Consider the following 16,574-nt stretch of genomic DNA (forward strand, 5'->3'; position numbering starts at 1 on the left):
GGGCACCTGGGTGGCTCAGTCAATGAAGCATCTGCCTTTGACTTAGGTCATGATCCCGGGGTTCTGGGATCGAGCCCCAAGTTGGGCTCCCTGCTCAGCGGGGAGTCTGCTTCTCCCTCTCCCTCTGTTCCTCCTTGCTGGTATCCTTCTGCAGGCCCCCGAGCTAGACCCCAAGTGGCTAAGCATCACCAGTGGTAAGCGGACACAAGTTTCGGAAACATTCACCATGCTCCATGCTCCAAGGATGCGGTCATTTCCTCAGGGCCACCCACCTTACCCTTCAGCAACTCATGCTTCTCCAACAGGATTCGACACCTCTTCTCTGAGATCACAGAAGACCCTGGTCAGATGCCAACTTGCTGTTGGCCAGGCCTGTGCCATCACAGACGGAAACAGTCTACCTTCCATGAAAACTTGAGCGTGGGAGGAAGCTAGTTTCATGGAGCTTGAACACATGCAGGACTTCCTGAGCACCCGTTAATCTTCACAGGAACACCCTAAGGTGTGCAGCATCTTCTTCCCATTTTACAGATGATGTCAATGAGGCACGGAGCAGAAGAGTCACAAAGAAGCCATGGAGCCAAGACTTAAATCCTGCCTCACCCTCGCCCAACTTTCGTAATTACTGTGAAGCCCCATAATGATGGTAACGATAACACTGGTATCTGTGAATGGCACAGAGCAGCCCCTCGGCTGCAGGAGAGGGAGGAAGATGGGGAGAAGGAGAAAGAGGAAGAAAGGGGCCCTTGGGGATATAAAGCATATGGCGTCACTGGGCTTTCCTGTCCTAGGGGGAAAAAGCTCTAGTACAAACAAAAATGGCACTGATTAAAAATATATGGCTGACTGCTGGCCTCGACACACTAGAAGACCAAAGTGGTTACGGATGATGCCTTGCACAGGTAGCAAGTGCCATCTGGGCACAGGCCTGCCAGAGACCAGTGCCAGTCCCAAAGTGCTGAGTCCATGCAGATTCACTATTTCCAGAAGGTGCTGCCCTGCACAAATCACACCCAAATGGACGTGGCCAGATTAGGTCAGAGCTTCAAGGCTGGTCTTTCATATGCCACTTAGGAAGGTATGATGTCATTTCAAGGCTCCTAGGTGGGGGCACAGCGGTCGCTACAAGCACTTGTTTCTGTCGTGGACACTTTTCTATTTCTTCTATTCCACAGGATGCTGAATTTGGGTTGCGATCAGATGCTGGTATAAGAACTTGGGAAGGGAACAGGTAACATCTTGCAAAGGAAGACATATAGCAGCGGGTCATCCCATCCACAGCCCAAGGGGGTCTTTATGCTCTCACCTCTGGAATGCCAGTACCCAGCTGTCACTCTCACCAGTAACTTCACTCAGCTCAACAGGCATGTAGGGTACACCTACTGTGTACCAGCTCCATCACAATAATTAGAAATCACACTGATGGTGACTAGCATCACCTACCACACCCCAGAGTATAACAACCCATCTTCAAGGCAGACATCCAGACAAATTCATCATAACTTCATCCTGAGCGCAAATTAAAACCACCATGTGATCACTACACACTTCACAGAATGGCTTTGGAAAAAAAGATACTTGCAACACCTCACACACAATAGGATGGCCGTTACCAAAACAAAAACCAAACCCCAGACTAACACAAGTGTTGGCAGAGGATATGGAATAAGTGGAACCTCCACGCTGCTGGTGTGAGCGCATAATGTTGCAGCTGTCATGGAAAACAGTGTGGAGGTGCCTTAGAAAAATCAAACACAGAATTAGTATATGATCCAGCAATTTCACTTACTGGAATATGCCCAAGAGAAATGAAAGTAGGGACCTGAATGGATATCTGCACACCCATGTTCATGGAGGATGATTCACAATTGCCGGAGGGTGGAAGCAACCCCAGGTGCCCATCAACGAGTGAGTGAACAAGCAAACTGAGGTACATACGTACGGTGGAATATTATTCAGCCATAAAGAGGAAGGAAAATAACCCTGCATGAACCTTGAGAGCACTGAAATAAGTGAAATAAGCCAGACACAAAAACACAAATATTATATGATTACACTTGCAGGAGGGACCTAGAGTGGCTAGATACCTAGAGACAGAAAGGAGAGTGGTGGTCGCCAGTCTGGAAGAGGGGGATGGGCGGTTAGTGTTCCTTGGGGACAGAGGTTCAGTTTTGCAAGAGGAAAACAGCTCTGGGGATGGGTGGGGGTAACAGCTGCACACAGTGTGATATGCTTGGTGACACGAAACTGTATGTTTTTAAAAACGGGTAGAGTGATCAGTTCCTTTTTTAAAAAGATTTTATTTGAGGGAGGGAGGGAGGGAAGGAGGGAGAGAGAGAGAGAGAGAGAGCAGTGGGGAGGGGCAGAGGGAAAGAGAGAGAAAAGTAGACTCCCTGCTGAGCAGAAAGCCTGATGTGGGGCTTAATCTTGGCACTCAGATATCAACACTTGAGTCAAAGTCAGACACTTGGGATTCCTGGGTGGCTCAGCGATTTCACGCCTGCCTTCGGCCCAGGGCATGATCCTGGAGTCCTGGGATCGGGTCCCACATCTCCCTGCATGGAGCCTGCTTCTCCCTCTGCCTGTGTCTCTGCCTCTCTTTCTCTCTGTGCCTCTCATGAATAAATAAATAAAAAATATATATATAAAACAAAGTCAGACACTTAACTGAGCCACCCAGACGCCCCTAAAGTAATCAATTTCCTGTGTATTTCACCATAATTTTAAAAACTAGGGGAAAAACATAGTATCCAGTAATGGCCAGGATGGGGAAGAGGCTGACACTCACACGCTGCTGGCGGAGTCTGAACTGGCACAGCGCTTTGGCACAGGACGTGGCAGGGTCTGCTACAGCTACTTCTATCCCTACCCTCTGTGCCCAGGAGCTAGCTCCTCAACAGGAAAGTGTACACTGATCGCACGTCGCCAAGACTGTCAGCAGCATTTCACAGATGCTCCTGGTAATAACATGCATAAAGAAGTCACACGCATTCACCCAATGGAGAACCATCTGCCGATGGTAGTAGCAAACTATGCCTATTCAGCAACAGGATGAGTTCCATCCCACAAGAGTACATGCTGCACAAGCCCTTTTATTTGACGGACAGATACTGATAAAGGTCAGGGTGGTGGTCACCTTTGGGGGAGTGGTGGCTGGACGGGGGACCAAGGAGGGTGTCGGGGCGGAGGGGTCACACTCTGCTTAATCTGTGCACAGGTTACAAGGACATGCTCCTTTGTGCAAATTCACCAATGTGTACACTTGATATCTGTGTGCCTTTCTGTAAGGTGTTTTATACAATTCAACAAAAAAATTTCCTTTGAAAAGATTACATTTCTCTGGGTCAATAGTTCCTGATCTATGGACAAAGACCATGGTGGAGCCTTGAGAATTGCTGTTTTGTTTTGTTTTTTCTTATCATGTACGCCTACATCGTTCCACAGAGAGAGCCCATGTGTGCCAGGCACGTGCCAGGCTGTGGGGATGCCATGGGGATGTCGTGGGGAGTGGGACCCATCCCTGTCTGCAAGCATAGCCCATAGACTGAGAAAACGGTATGTCTGCATAAACAGGCACACTGTGTCTCAAACGGAGGTACGTGCTGTTGTTATGAATATAAACTTATTGAAAAGCAATAGTGTGTTCAGAATATAAGGAATTGTATCTATTTTTCCAATTGTAATGGTAAAGAACCCAGGCGGGGGAGTCAGAAACCCTGACTTCACACACCGGCTCTGCCTCTAGAGATTCTGGGCCCCAGGGCCAGAGAACAAGTTAGTCTTCTGGAACCTGCTTCCTCATCTGTGATATATGGGGATGATAGCGGAGCCTCGCCGATTGGGTCACTACAAGGGCTGGATGAGCCCATGTGTGTGACTCACTCAGCACGGTGTCTAGACAGAACAGTGACACATTGTCAGCATGTGCAGCACTGAGGGCCTACTGTGTGCTGGGAAGAGAAGAGTCTTTGCTCTCCCGGGGCTTCCCTTGTGGAGGGGGGAGGGGGCAGAAAGAACACAGTATGAATGAGCAGAAGAGCTGGAATGTCAAATGATAAGCTCAAGTGGAATAAATAAAGCAGGTAGTGCCAAAGCGGATGTTGGGTTTTGGCATGGCCAAATAATTTCATAGGAAACTAGAGTGTAATTTAACCATCACACAGAGATAATACTAGAGAAGGATGAGGAACCACTGTTGGTATTTCCCAAGGTAAACCACCCCCGGCCAGAAATGAGACCACCAGAAGGTGACGTAGCAGGACCAAGCTAACGAGCCCCTTGCGTCAACGACTGGAATTGACACACAAGGCATTTTCTCCCTTTATAGACAACTGTGGTTGACAGGCCTACCTAGAATCTCCTAGAGAGGCTCCATCTGTGAGCGGGGGAGCAGAGAAGAAAGGCAGGGAAGGGAAAGGATCCATCCCACGAGAAGGATTTGTGTGGTTTTCCTGGTCAGAAAACAAAAACAACGTAAGCTGTGTTTCCCTCATCCTGCCTGAACAGAAAGCTCCGAGCAGCCAAACGAGGCCTGGGATGCTTGGGGCCCATCCCTGGGGATCTGGAGGGGCTTGTTCTGTGCACTCCTAATTGCCTCATTTCACGTGGTGGCTTGAGAAGCCACAGCCTTCTTGGAGGCAGGCAGAGTATAATCTTAAGACAAATAAACACAATAGTTATCGGGGAAGCAAATGCTGGCAGCCATTGCTGGTGTCTTTCAAAAAAGAAGTGGGAAATCCCTGATTGTTCTCGGCTCAGATCTTGCCTGAGGGGGCTGCAGGCTTCCATCCAAGGGTTCTAGGATGTGTAACAAGGGAACTCTTACACACTGGCTGCTTGTGTGACAAGGGAACTCTTACACGCTGGCTGCTTATGCACAAACCCATTGATCTTTCTCCAAGGAAGCTGGCCTGAGGTGGGATCACTAGCATCACCAAAAATCTGCTCTTGAAAACTCAGGTCCACACAAAAACCTGCACGTGGATATTTACAGCAGCTCTGTTCATAATTGCCCCAAACCCGGCAATCAAGATGTCCTTCAGTAGGTGAATGGATAAATAAACTGGTACATGTACACAGTGGAATATTATTCTGTGCTAAAAAGAAATGAGCTATGAAGCCCTGAAAAGACATGGAGGAACCTGAAATGCATATTACTAAGTGACAAAAGCCCATCTGAAAAGGCTATATATGCTGTATGATTCCAACTCTATGACATTCTGGAAAAGGCGAAACTATGGAGACCGTGAAAGATCAGTGGTTGCCACAGGTTCGGGGGGGGGGGGGGGGCAGATGACAGGCAGAGCATGGATGATTTTTAGGGCAGTGAAACTACTTTCATGATACTGTAGCGGTGGATACATGTCACTGTGCATCTGTCCAAACTCATGGACCCTAGGTAAAATTATGGGCTTTGGGTGACGACGGTAAGTCACTGTAGGTTCACCAACTGTACCAAAGGTACATTCTGGTGAAGATGCTGATATATGGGGACTGCTATGCAAGTGTGGGGGGCAGGGGCATATATGGGAGTACTGTGTGCCTTCCCCTAAATTTTGCTATGAACCTAAAACTGCTCTTAAAAAAAAAAATCTAAAAAAAAACAAAAAGCCCCAAACTATTTCCCCAAGGCAGAGAGGGGAAAGACAGGCTCAGTCATGTCAGGAAGCCAGGTGGGAAGGCAAAGTTCTGGAATGTGGACTCAGAATGCCTTGATCCCCACTAGGCTCTACAGCCCCCTCACCCCTGGGTGCCTTGGCTTTGCCACTGGTTTAATTATGATGGGTATGATGGTCTACATGGAAGCTGGGAAGCCAAGGACTTTCTAAGTGGTGGTTCTGGGCATGGAGGTGAAGCAAGCCTCCTAGTCCAAGTCCCCATGTGTGCATATGTGACACAGATTAACCACTGCATCAGTCCTACCCACAGGCATTCCACCTTATAAAATCCTGCCTAGAACAGAAAACAATCTACTTATGACACAATGAGAAGAGGTAGAGTGAAAATATTTAACATCTGATACAGCATAGGACAGACAGATAGGAATGAGTGCTAGTTGTACAGAGCCACTCCAATCGTCCAGGTGCATTCTGCAGGACCCCTGCTCATGGTTATGAGTCACAATGGCCCCTTTTTTTCATAAACAAAAGACCCCGTGTTTCTGTCCACCAGCATTCCAGACCAACGCCACATAACTGGTATTGTCAAATCAAATCGCGTATGTTGTACTGAAAAACAAAATCCAATAACCAACCCCACAGATTCTATCTCATGCTTCCTGTTGTTTACAGTTTTCAAAATTAGGGTAATAGCTCATGGGTCCCAACAGATATATGTGAATGCCTAGGATTCTGGAAATCCGCAGATTTGAATCCAAAGATCTTTCCTCTCTTGAGTTCTCTACTACCCTTCCCTCTCTACCCAGTGTTACAGACCCACACAGATACCTTCTCATTCGCTTGTCAAGAATTTGCTCCAAGAAAAAACACAGTCCAGAATCCCTGCCCTTAAGGACCTCTCAGTTGATCGGGGAAATCAGACATGCCTATCGATTATCAGAATTTTGTGTGTATGGTATCTGCAGATGTGGAACCATGGGAGCCCAGGGAGAGGTGAACTAACTCAGCTATAGGGTCATTCAAGAAAACTTTGGAAAGTTACACGATGTTTGAGATGGGTTTTGAAGGGTGAATTGAGAATAGCAGTTTTATCAGGTGGAGAGACAGAGGTTGAGGGGGATGAGTCAGAAAGACTGGTTAGATCCAGATTATGGAGAGCCTTAACACCAGGCTGTGATGCCTGGATTCCCACTGGATAACTGAGGAATGCTGGGGGCTCACAGGCTTTGATTCCCCGAATACACGAGACATCGAGTAATCTAAAGTGTAAGAAGTGACTCACGGGACTGCCAGCAAGGATCGGGGTTGCTACGTGTCTCTCAACTAGGTGAGCCTTAAACAACCATGTCTTTCTGTTATCAGTGCTGCTCTCACTGAATGAAGGAAGAGCCACACTACACTCCTCTTAGCTATCTCCTCTCAGGGACACAGGCCACAATGTGTTTTCTGCTGTCTGTGAAAAGCACTGCTAAATGTATGTTATCCAACAGAGGTCCATTTCTACACGCCATTTACTCAAGAGTCAAGAGGTTCCAAAACCCATCTCTTATCAAGCCTCGATGAGTTAGGTCCTGAAGTTGGGAGGGTAGGTGTGGAGTGATGCCATTTGCAGAGATCCAAGCAGACCCCAAACCACTTCTGCAGAGACAGGAGCACATGCCAATGACAATGTGACAAATCACAGAAGCTAGCGAGAGAAGCAACGGAGTCTTAGTGTGAGAATGTTGTTTGTTTACTCACTGGATCACTCACTTACTCAACAAACACTCACAGACAGGGTTCTGTGCTCTGTCTCCCAGAGATCGTGGGGAACGGGGGGGCACGGTGAGCACAAGGAGACAAAGTGCTGACTCTCCCATGGGGAGAAAGACAATCACTGATTTTGCTCCAAGTTGACTCTTGAGAAGCGAGTCGGAATTTGCTGGGCCAAGGAGATGGAGGGGGATCTGGGGGGCAAGAGGAAGACCGTATATAGGGAATGGTGGGAAGTGAGCCTGGCTACAGCTTGGTACACACAAGGGAAACAGCTGGGTGATGAAATCTAGAGAGCTAGACTGGGTTGGGACAGGCTGGGAACGCCACGCTAAAGGTATGTGCTTTGTCCCGTGGCCTTGGTCAGGTCAAGGGGCAGGCTGGAGATGTGGACACAGGAGAGGGACAGGCGGGGTTGTTCCCCAGCCAGGGCCACCTTAACAGGAACTGCTGAGGTCTGGGGAAGAGAGCTGAGGGCTGCTACCTCATGGAGCAGAGCGTCTGCAAACTCTAAAGTCTGACATGAATCTTCCTACAAAATAGGACGAATTTATACTGACACAGGCTACAACATACCCAAACCTCGAAAACACAACACTAAATGACAGAAGCCCAACACAAAAGGCCTCACAGTGTAGGACTGCACCTACACAAAACATCCAGAAGAGGCAAGTCCATAGAGACCCAAAGCAGGTGAGAGGTGGTCAGGGGCTGGGGGAGGGGACAGGGAGCATCTGTGGCCTCGGGAGGTGATGTGAGTGTGGGGCGTGACACAGAAGTGGGGCTCGTGAAGCACTAAAGGCCACTGAGGTGTATACTTCACGCTGGCTAATTTCATGTTATGTGGATTTCACCCCAATTAAAAAGTCTAAATGCAGTGAATTCTAAGAATTTTACAGACATGAGGATGATGGTGGGTGCAGGGGCTGACAGCCTCCATTCTTCCTCAAGTGAGGGCCTGGGCCACCCAGGAAGGCTCCCATGTATGAGTGTGCAGGCCCCACAGACTGCACTCCAGGCAGCAGTGGCGTCCCCTTCCAGGACAACGAGGGGGAGAGCTGGGGTCTCAGGCGGCTCCCTCCTTCAGAGGCCTTTTAAGGAGCAGAAATCATCTCCTGGCTTCTAATCATGTGTTAATAATTCAGATGATGGATGACCCTGGGCTGGTCCACATAGGATGAAACAGAGTTCATGTCCAAGAGTGTCAGCCTCCCTCAGAGGAGGAGCCAAGCCATCGGTGTTACCAATCAATCGGTGTCCACACACTCCCAACCCCAGGTCAATAGCCTCAGCAATTTCCATGAAAACTTGATGACCACTTTAGGTAAAAACAGGGTCATTCTTACACAGAGAAAGATGATTTTATACACACACACACACACACACACACACACACAGCCTTTTACTCAGCTTGAAATAAATAATCCAGAAACAGGATTAAGAGTCTGCTTCCTGAGCTTCAGACTCAAGGTTTATTCATTTATCAAATATTTATGGAGCGCTTCCTGTGTGCCACAGAAGTGCTTCCAGCATGTTCTGGGTGTTGGGGACACGTCATCAAGCAAAACAAGGCTCCTTGCCTATGTGGAGGGCTCATGTTTTAGTGACTGCTTGTTGGTCACCACCACCCTGATGACCACCAGGCTCCTCCAGACCACCAGCCAAGCCACACTTACCCCGTGGGCTCTCCCACTGTCCTCCCAGGTCTGGCTGGTGGCAACCATGTCTACTAGTTGGCCACGTGCAAAACCCAACTGCTCTGTCATACACAGTAGCCTCAACGCCTGAATTTAGTGAGTCACCAGGGTCAAATCCAGCTGCTACTTGCCCCTTCAATTCACCCACACTTTCCTGTATCCTCTGTTCCGGTTCTGTCTCCTCTTGTTTTTCTTCTGGAATACTGCAAAGGCTTCCTGTCTGGATCTCCTGATTCCAGACATACTGTCTTCCAAACACTTCTTCCTAAAGCTTTCTTCCTAAAACACAACTCACTCACCTAGCTCCTCTGCCCAATGATTCTGGATGGCCCTGGTCTGCCTTTGAGAGAGAAGTCCAAGCCCTTTGGCCCTGGGACTTGAGCTTCCAGTAGGAAGTGAAGCTGCTTCCTGGCCTTCAAAATGGTGTGAGATAATAACTGCTGTTTTTAAGTCAATACAAAAGAATTACCAGATGGTCTTTCCCAGACCCCATGTGGGAAGGGTGTACCTGGAGGTACTTGCACAAGGACGGGGGTGGGAGGGGGATGAGGAACTGTGGATCCAAAGAAAAGTATCGCCAAGCAGCCCCAGTTCTAAAGAACAGGGAAAGGAGAGACTCGCTGCTCCCTCCACATCCTTGACCTGACTGTAGGAAGCTCTGCTGGCAACTTCCACTGTGTGGTGGTGGGCCTCCCTGCCCAGGGACAAATTTTCCCCACGATGTATTTTTACAAAGCAAAACTGGGCACCGATTGAGAAAGAATTCAGATTTAGCCTAGGACAGTTGCTCAACAAATAGTGAGAAGAGACGGGTGGCCGATTGTAGTCAGGGTCAAAGAACAGAGCTGTCTTTGCTGCTGTGGGGGACCGCAGCTGTACGAGGGGCCCACGGCCCCGACCTCGGGGGCAGGACTCGTGACAGCAGGAGGGTACGTTCACATAGACAGGGGGCCTGGGACCTTCCCAGTGCTGCCCGCCATCGGTGGGGAGACAAAGGGGCCAGGCAGCCCAGATGTTGGCAGGATCTCGTTCACTGGCCTGGGAACAATCCCCCCTTTCACTGCCCCGTCAGGCGGCCAAGGTCAGAGGCAACGCCAGCCAGAGCTTACCCTCTGAGTGCCAAGGCCCTTTAGAAAAATTTTAATAATTTTAGATAGAAATGTCTCCTCTTTCTGAGCTTTGACAGACCATGGAGAATACCCTTTGCCCTTTTCTTGATGACATAATCGCCACTGGGAGCATCTGTTACCGCACACTGCCACCGTCAGGAGCTCCCGAAGCAGTGGTGAGCTGCTGGCCCCCTGCCGTGACCGGCCCCAGCCACTGTGCATTTTGCGTCTTCTCTTTCGATCATCTATCTTCCCCTCCTTCTCCCCAGACCTCAGGCTGTCAGGTATTCTGCTCTTCGAGGACAGAGTGTTGGTCCCTCAAAGTCTCCCTGCGTCCTCCTAACTCATGAGCTACACCTACTTCCACAGTCTCAGCAACCCCAGCCATATGCTCGTGGCCTGCGCCCAAGGGTGTGATGGAGTGAAGGGGGTGAGCTCAGCGTGAGGCAGCTCCCACCTCGCGGGGTGCTTCTTCCTGGGGTTCTGGGCTGTGTTTGGGATCAGTGTGGTCTCCGAGTAAGTGAGGCGTTCCTCTGTGGAGCGGTAGCAAGGTCCACCACTACCTCAAAGAAAACACTCCCACTGAGCACCAGGGAGTAATCAGGGCCACGAACCACCTTCTCAGGCAGGCCTCTGCGGGAGCCCTTCCTGGTACCCACCCCTCCAAACTTACCTGTCCTTCTCAAGCTCAGTCTAAGTGATTTTTAGAAACAGTGCCTCCGGGGTGCCTGGGCGGCTTGGCGATTGAGCATTTGCCTTCAGCTCAGGTCGTGATCCCGGGGTCCCGGGATCAAGTCTCGATCAGTCTCCCCGCAGGGAGCCTGCTTCTCCCTCTGCCTATGGCTCTGCCTCTCTGTCTCTCATGAATAAACAAAATCTATGAAAAAAACAACAACAAAAAAAACAGTGCCTAGGCCTCGTCCAGCTCAGAGAAATGGGGGCTGAACCGGCATGTCAGCAAAGAAACATTCCAAGGAGGAACTCCCAGGGCCACCGCGCTGAGCCCTGGAGCATTCCTACAAGTGGGGAGCAGTCTCTCAGCTTCCAGGCCCTATATGGCAGAGGCAGGGAACAGGAGCTAAAGGCTCTGTCTGGGCTTTGGGGGTCAGACTCCCTGGGTTCTGCTGCTTGGATGCTGTTTGATGTGAGGTAGGTGGTTCCAACACAGTGCCTCAGTTTCCCCATCTGCACCTACTTCGGGGTGTTTTGTGAGGGTTAAAGATAACACTGTTCCTAAAAATACAAAGCTCAGCATTTCCCCTCCTAGGTATACAGCCCAAAGAGCTGAGAGCAGGGACTCAAGCACGACACTGACAGCAGTATCATCCACAATAACTCAAAGGTAGAGACAGCCCACATGCGCCAGTGCCAGAGGAATGGCCACACCAAATGTGCTCCATCCAAGCAGTAGAATATTAACCAGCCATAAAAAGAAATGAAGGACTCACGACAACATGGATAAACCCTGAAAACGTCGCACTGAGTGGAAGAAGCCAATCACAAAGACCGTGTGTTTATGAGCTAAAGTATTTGGAGTTTCCAGAACAGGTAAAACCAGGGGACAAAACACAGACTGGTGGTTGCCAGGAGCTGGAGGAGGGACGCAGGGGGACATGAGCAGTGACTTCTAATGGGCACAGAGTTTCCTTCTGGAGTGGTAAAAATGTTCTGCAATCCGAAGAGGTGGTTGCACAACATCATTCACTTTAGGATGATTAATTTCACGTTAAGGGAATTTTATCTGAATTTTTAAAGCCTTAGCTCAGTGCCCAGCACAACGCACCATGTCAGAGGTTCTGGTGCCAGGAGCCCTGGACATCCCTCCTCACTGAGTGCTGGGCTCCTGTGTGTTCTGGGAACTGGTCTGGTCATAGCTGTGCCCTCATGGCATTGCTAAGGTAAGGAAATGAGAAAATGAATGCCAGTGCCCAACACAGTACCTGGCACATGAGTAAAAACCCTCAGTTCATGATGGTGATGGCATCTGCAAAAGTGGGAAGAGGTGGGAGGCATGTGGCAGCTGATAAAGCAGGTGGAGGTGCCCCCAGACTCTAACCCTCTCGGCCTGCAAGGGCCCTAAGAGAAGGAACTCTTACGAACCCGAAGATCTTGACAAGTTGAGCTCTACCTGAAACATTTGTTCCTTGGAAAGACAACCAATGACACATCTATCTCAGCTTTGTACTTCGGAAATCTTTTCTTTTAAAAGCAGAATACTTTCTTCAAGAGAAATATTTGTCTGGAGTCCCAACAGATTAAACATAAAGCCCCCTCAGGGGGCAGGGGTGCTCAGTAGGGCCTGGGACTCTCCCATTCTGCTCTGGTTTAGGAATAAGCCCATGTCTCCTCCCATCGTCCCAAAATAGGACCCAACCCTAAAACAGGCCCAGCAGGTTTCTGTTGATCCCTTCAGTAAGGAGGCTCAAGGTGAACCATTTTCCCTAAGGAAAAGAATTGCTTTCAAGGCAGAAACTGCCTTCCAGAGTCTGGAGGGCTGTCCTGGATGACGAGAGGATACTAGAGTTGTGGGTGGCTCAAGTGAAAGTCTGGAATATCTGTCTCCCAACTCCTGGCCAAATGCTCTTTTCCCCCCATTCCACCAGCCAGCATGGAGAAGGGAGAAGGACGCTGCAGGAGAGGTCAGCTGATGCTGAGTGACGTGGGACCTCACAGGCGGTAGATGGCTCCAGGGCAGCAGGTGGCTTGAAGGGCTCACCTCTGTCATCATCCTTCCCCAAGGACCAGTGTGGAGGGAGATCTGGCTTATCTGCAATGGCACATGCCTGCAGCCAGCACAGGCAGGGAGCAGGTGTTGCTGCTTCCAGGTCTCAGCCCCCAGAGAGGGCTACCAAGCATGCCTGCACACAGCCTTCTGCAACATCTCCCATGTGGAAAAGCCCAAGGTGTCCTTATCCGACTGCTCAGGAAAAATATCCTACACAGTAGCCTATCCATGAAGACTTCATACTTTCTGGGCTGAAGGAACTGGGGGAAGGGATGGGGAAATCCACAAGGACAGCTCTAACGTGGGTTCCAAAAGGAGATCATTTTTTGGATGAAAAAGGAAGGAAGGAAGGGAGAGAGCCCATGGACAAATACATTTAGAGAACTGCTACTCCCCTCACTGAGATCTACAATTCACAGTAACATATTAAAGGCACTGAGAAGTCCTGCAGCCACAAAACCTGCCTATGCTGTTTCTACGTCACACAATCTTTGGTTGCGTTTGTTTTGTCGTGGTGGTGGTAGTTGTTATTTTTTACTTTCTGCTAGCACCCCTATTAACATTATATAACAAAGCTCATTTTAGGAGATACTAGTTTAAGACATTCCCGGCACCACCAGGAAGGCAGGGGTTGGAGATGAGGGTGGTAGTTCATTTATTTGGGAAGAAGTCCTTCTTAACAGCATGAAAAGACCACAGCCCTTCTTAAGAAATTCTGAGGCACTACCTTAGCTCTTGGAAAATGTCCAAATCCCTCTGGGTGGTGTTGGAAGCCTGGATTATGGGGTGCAGTTCTCCCCAGGAGTGTCACACCCACCCAGCCCCACTCCCTGCTGCTCTCCTCTCCTTTCACAGGTGAGGACCTGACCTGGCATTCCATGCTAAGAATCCACTGTGTCTCTAACAATGTCCCTTCAGAAAAAGCCCTTGTAATAATTATCTAAGCTCACCACACGTGCAAAAGTTTTCAGAATTAAGAAAAATCACACATTTATTTCCCAAAATTGGTATATGAAAGGGGAAGTGCAGCATTACAGTGCCCACATCACAGATGAGGAAACAAAAGCTGACACATCTCAGTGTCATTGGGATTTCCCACTCTTGATCTCTCCTGGACCCTCACCCTGAGTGGAGCCCCTGGGCTTGCTGGCAGATTGGATCAAAGGACTCACACAATTGTTCCATCTTGGTGCTCCAGAGAGAATTCATCAAGTGGTGTCTCCTACTCCCCCGTTATATGTACACAACTCCAAAACGCTCTCATTTTCCAAATCAATGTTATGGCCTGTTATTCCCAGGATAGCGGTTGAGAGCAATTAAAATATTCCCCTGCCTTTCCTTTCTGAAGACAGGCATGACCTGTACATTGTATGGACAATGTGAAGGTTAATGCTAGGAAAGACCCAGTACTCATATGACTCAGGGCTGGGATGGTCACTGACTAGGTGAGATGCTGCATCTAGTGTGCCAAAGTCCCCAGGGAGAGCAAGGAAGAGACTTTATATGCAGCGTCCTTCACCTTGAATGAACGAATGGTAGTGACTACAGTGGTGCAGGTGATGGGCATGGCAGTGACGGTAGTGGTGGAGGCAACGGGGATGGTGGTGACAGTAGTGGTGGAGGTGACGGGCATGGTGGGGACAGTAGTGGTGGAGGTGATGGGGATGGTGGGGACTGTAGTGGTGGAGGTCACGGGGATGGCGGTGACGGTAGTGGTGGAGGTGACAGGGATGGCGGTGATGGTAGTGGTGGAGGTGACGGGGTAGTGGTGACTAGTGGTGGAGATGATAGGGATGGCGGTGACGGCGGTGGTGGAGGTGATGGGGATGGTGGGGACTGTAGTGGTGGAGGTCACGGGGATGGCGGTGACAGTAGTGGTGGAGGTGACAGGGATGGCGGTGATGGTAGTGGTGGAGGCGACGGGGGTGGTGGTGACAGTAGTGGTGGAGGTGACGGGCATGGTGGTGACAGTAGTGGTGGAGGTGATGGGGATGGTGGTGACGGTAGTGGTGGAGGTGACGGGGATGGCAGTGATGGTAGTGGTGGAGGTGACAGGGATGGCGGTGATGGCAGTGGTGGAGGTGATGGGCATGGGGGTGATGGCAGTGGAGGAGGTGAAGGGCATGGTGGTGATGGTAGTGGTGGAGGTGATGGGCATGGCAGTGATGGTAGTGGGGGAGGGGAGGTGATGGGCATGGCAGTGATGGTAGTGGTGAAGGTGACAGGCATGGCAGTGACGGTAGTGGTGGAGGTGACGGGGATGGTGGTGACTGTAGTGGTGGAGGTGACGGGGATGGTGGTGATGGCAGTTGGTAGTGATGGTGGTGATGGTGATGGTAGCAGTGGTGGTAACTGTGGTGGTGATCACAGCCTCAGTAGAGAACAGCCTCCACTGTGGCCAAGTGCTTCTTGAGCTTCACCAAATTTAACCCATGCTATCACACTTCAATTTATAGCTGAGAACACCAAGGCTGAGGGACACGGGGACCTCTCAAAGCCAAATAGTTTGTAAGTCATGGGAGTGGGACCCACAACTGTACCCAACTCTAGATCCTGTGCTCTGAGTCCCTGTCTACACTATTTCACATAATTGTACAGCACAGCGCAGTGGTTATGACATCAGGCTCTGGTAAGAGGCCACTAGTGTTTGAATCCTGGCTCTGCCTCTCACTAGCTGCATGCTGAGCAAGTTATGCACCTCTCTGCCTTGATTTCCTCATCTAGAATGGACATAACCACATTTCATCAGTTCAAAGATACACAGTTGAACCTCCCTTAAAGCTGGTTGGGTAGCAAGGCTCTGGCTGCATTCTTTTCTCTCTCCAAGGTACATAAAAGAATGGGGAATCTTACAAGCATCAGGGTCGCAGATCTGGTGGAAGACGGTAGCACCGATCCCAGAGGGTTGTTACAGGGACTAGGCGAGGTAACATACACTGAGTGCTTAGAATAGCACTAAGTACAAAATAAGCATTTATATTTGTTCTTATGTTTTAGAAATGAGCTGTCAGTAAAATTTATTCAGGTGTTCATTAAGGGATCAGAATGGTCAGACCTTGAGTCAGACCCTTTGCTGGAAACATGTCCTTCTCTGAGACTGGCACAGACCCCTCCCCTCACATGCGCAGCTCCCATAGCTAGGATGTGCCAGAGGCAGGACTTGAACTGAGAACTCCAAAGCGCCCACACAAAGCTCAAAACACTCTGGCTGGGGCTGCACTGCTGTCACGATGGCAGTAAATCAGGCATCCCTGGGGGCACCGGGCGAGTAGGGGAGGGAAGCAGGGAGGGCGTGTCCTCGGGCCCTGGCTGCAGCCTCCAGGGCCACTCATCGTGGTGTTTATTCTGCACTCATGGATGAAGTCAGCCGCCGTGTGGGACCTTCCTTCCTGGGGCCCCGATCATCACCCAGGAGACCCATTGGCTTAACTTGGAGAAAAGTTCCCTGCAGCCTCGAGTCACTGCTGCCTCAAGCCTCCTGGAAAAGCTAGATTGGTGACAGCTTTGTAGTCGTCTCTGCAGGCAGTGTGGAAGGTGAGGGCTAGGGAGTCGGTGCCAGGGTCAGTTCAGTCCAAATCAGCATCACAGGAACGTTCTGAGCCTGGAAAAGCTGGAGAGGAAGCTCAGGGACCCTGTCCCACTGCTGTGCAATGCGACATGGGCTCATGCCTGG

General features: G+C 50.0%; 1 protein-coding gene and 1 long non-coding RNA gene across 5 annotated transcripts in view; one reads left to right on the forward strand and one right to left on the reverse strand.

The window, feature by feature from the left end:
• Positions 1-16,574, reverse strand: part of CMIP (c-Maf inducing protein) — a 231,320-nt gene that overhangs the window by 102,450 nt on the left and 112,296 nt on the right. The gene's annotated exons all lie outside the window — the stretch shown is intronic.
• Positions 11,607-13,360, forward strand: LOC119871938. The gene is made up of 2 exons (XR_005360034.1): positions 11,607-11,724; positions 12,780-13,360. It is a non-coding gene; the product is annotated as an uncharacterized LOC119871938 (long non-coding RNA).

Source organism: Canis lupus, chromosome 5, assembly GCF_011100685.1.
Source record: "Canis lupus familiaris isolate Mischka breed German Shepherd chromosome 5, alternate assembly UU_Cfam_GSD_1.0, whole genome shotgun sequence".
NCBI lineage: Eukaryota > Metazoa > Chordata > Mammalia > Carnivora > Canidae > Canis > Canis lupus.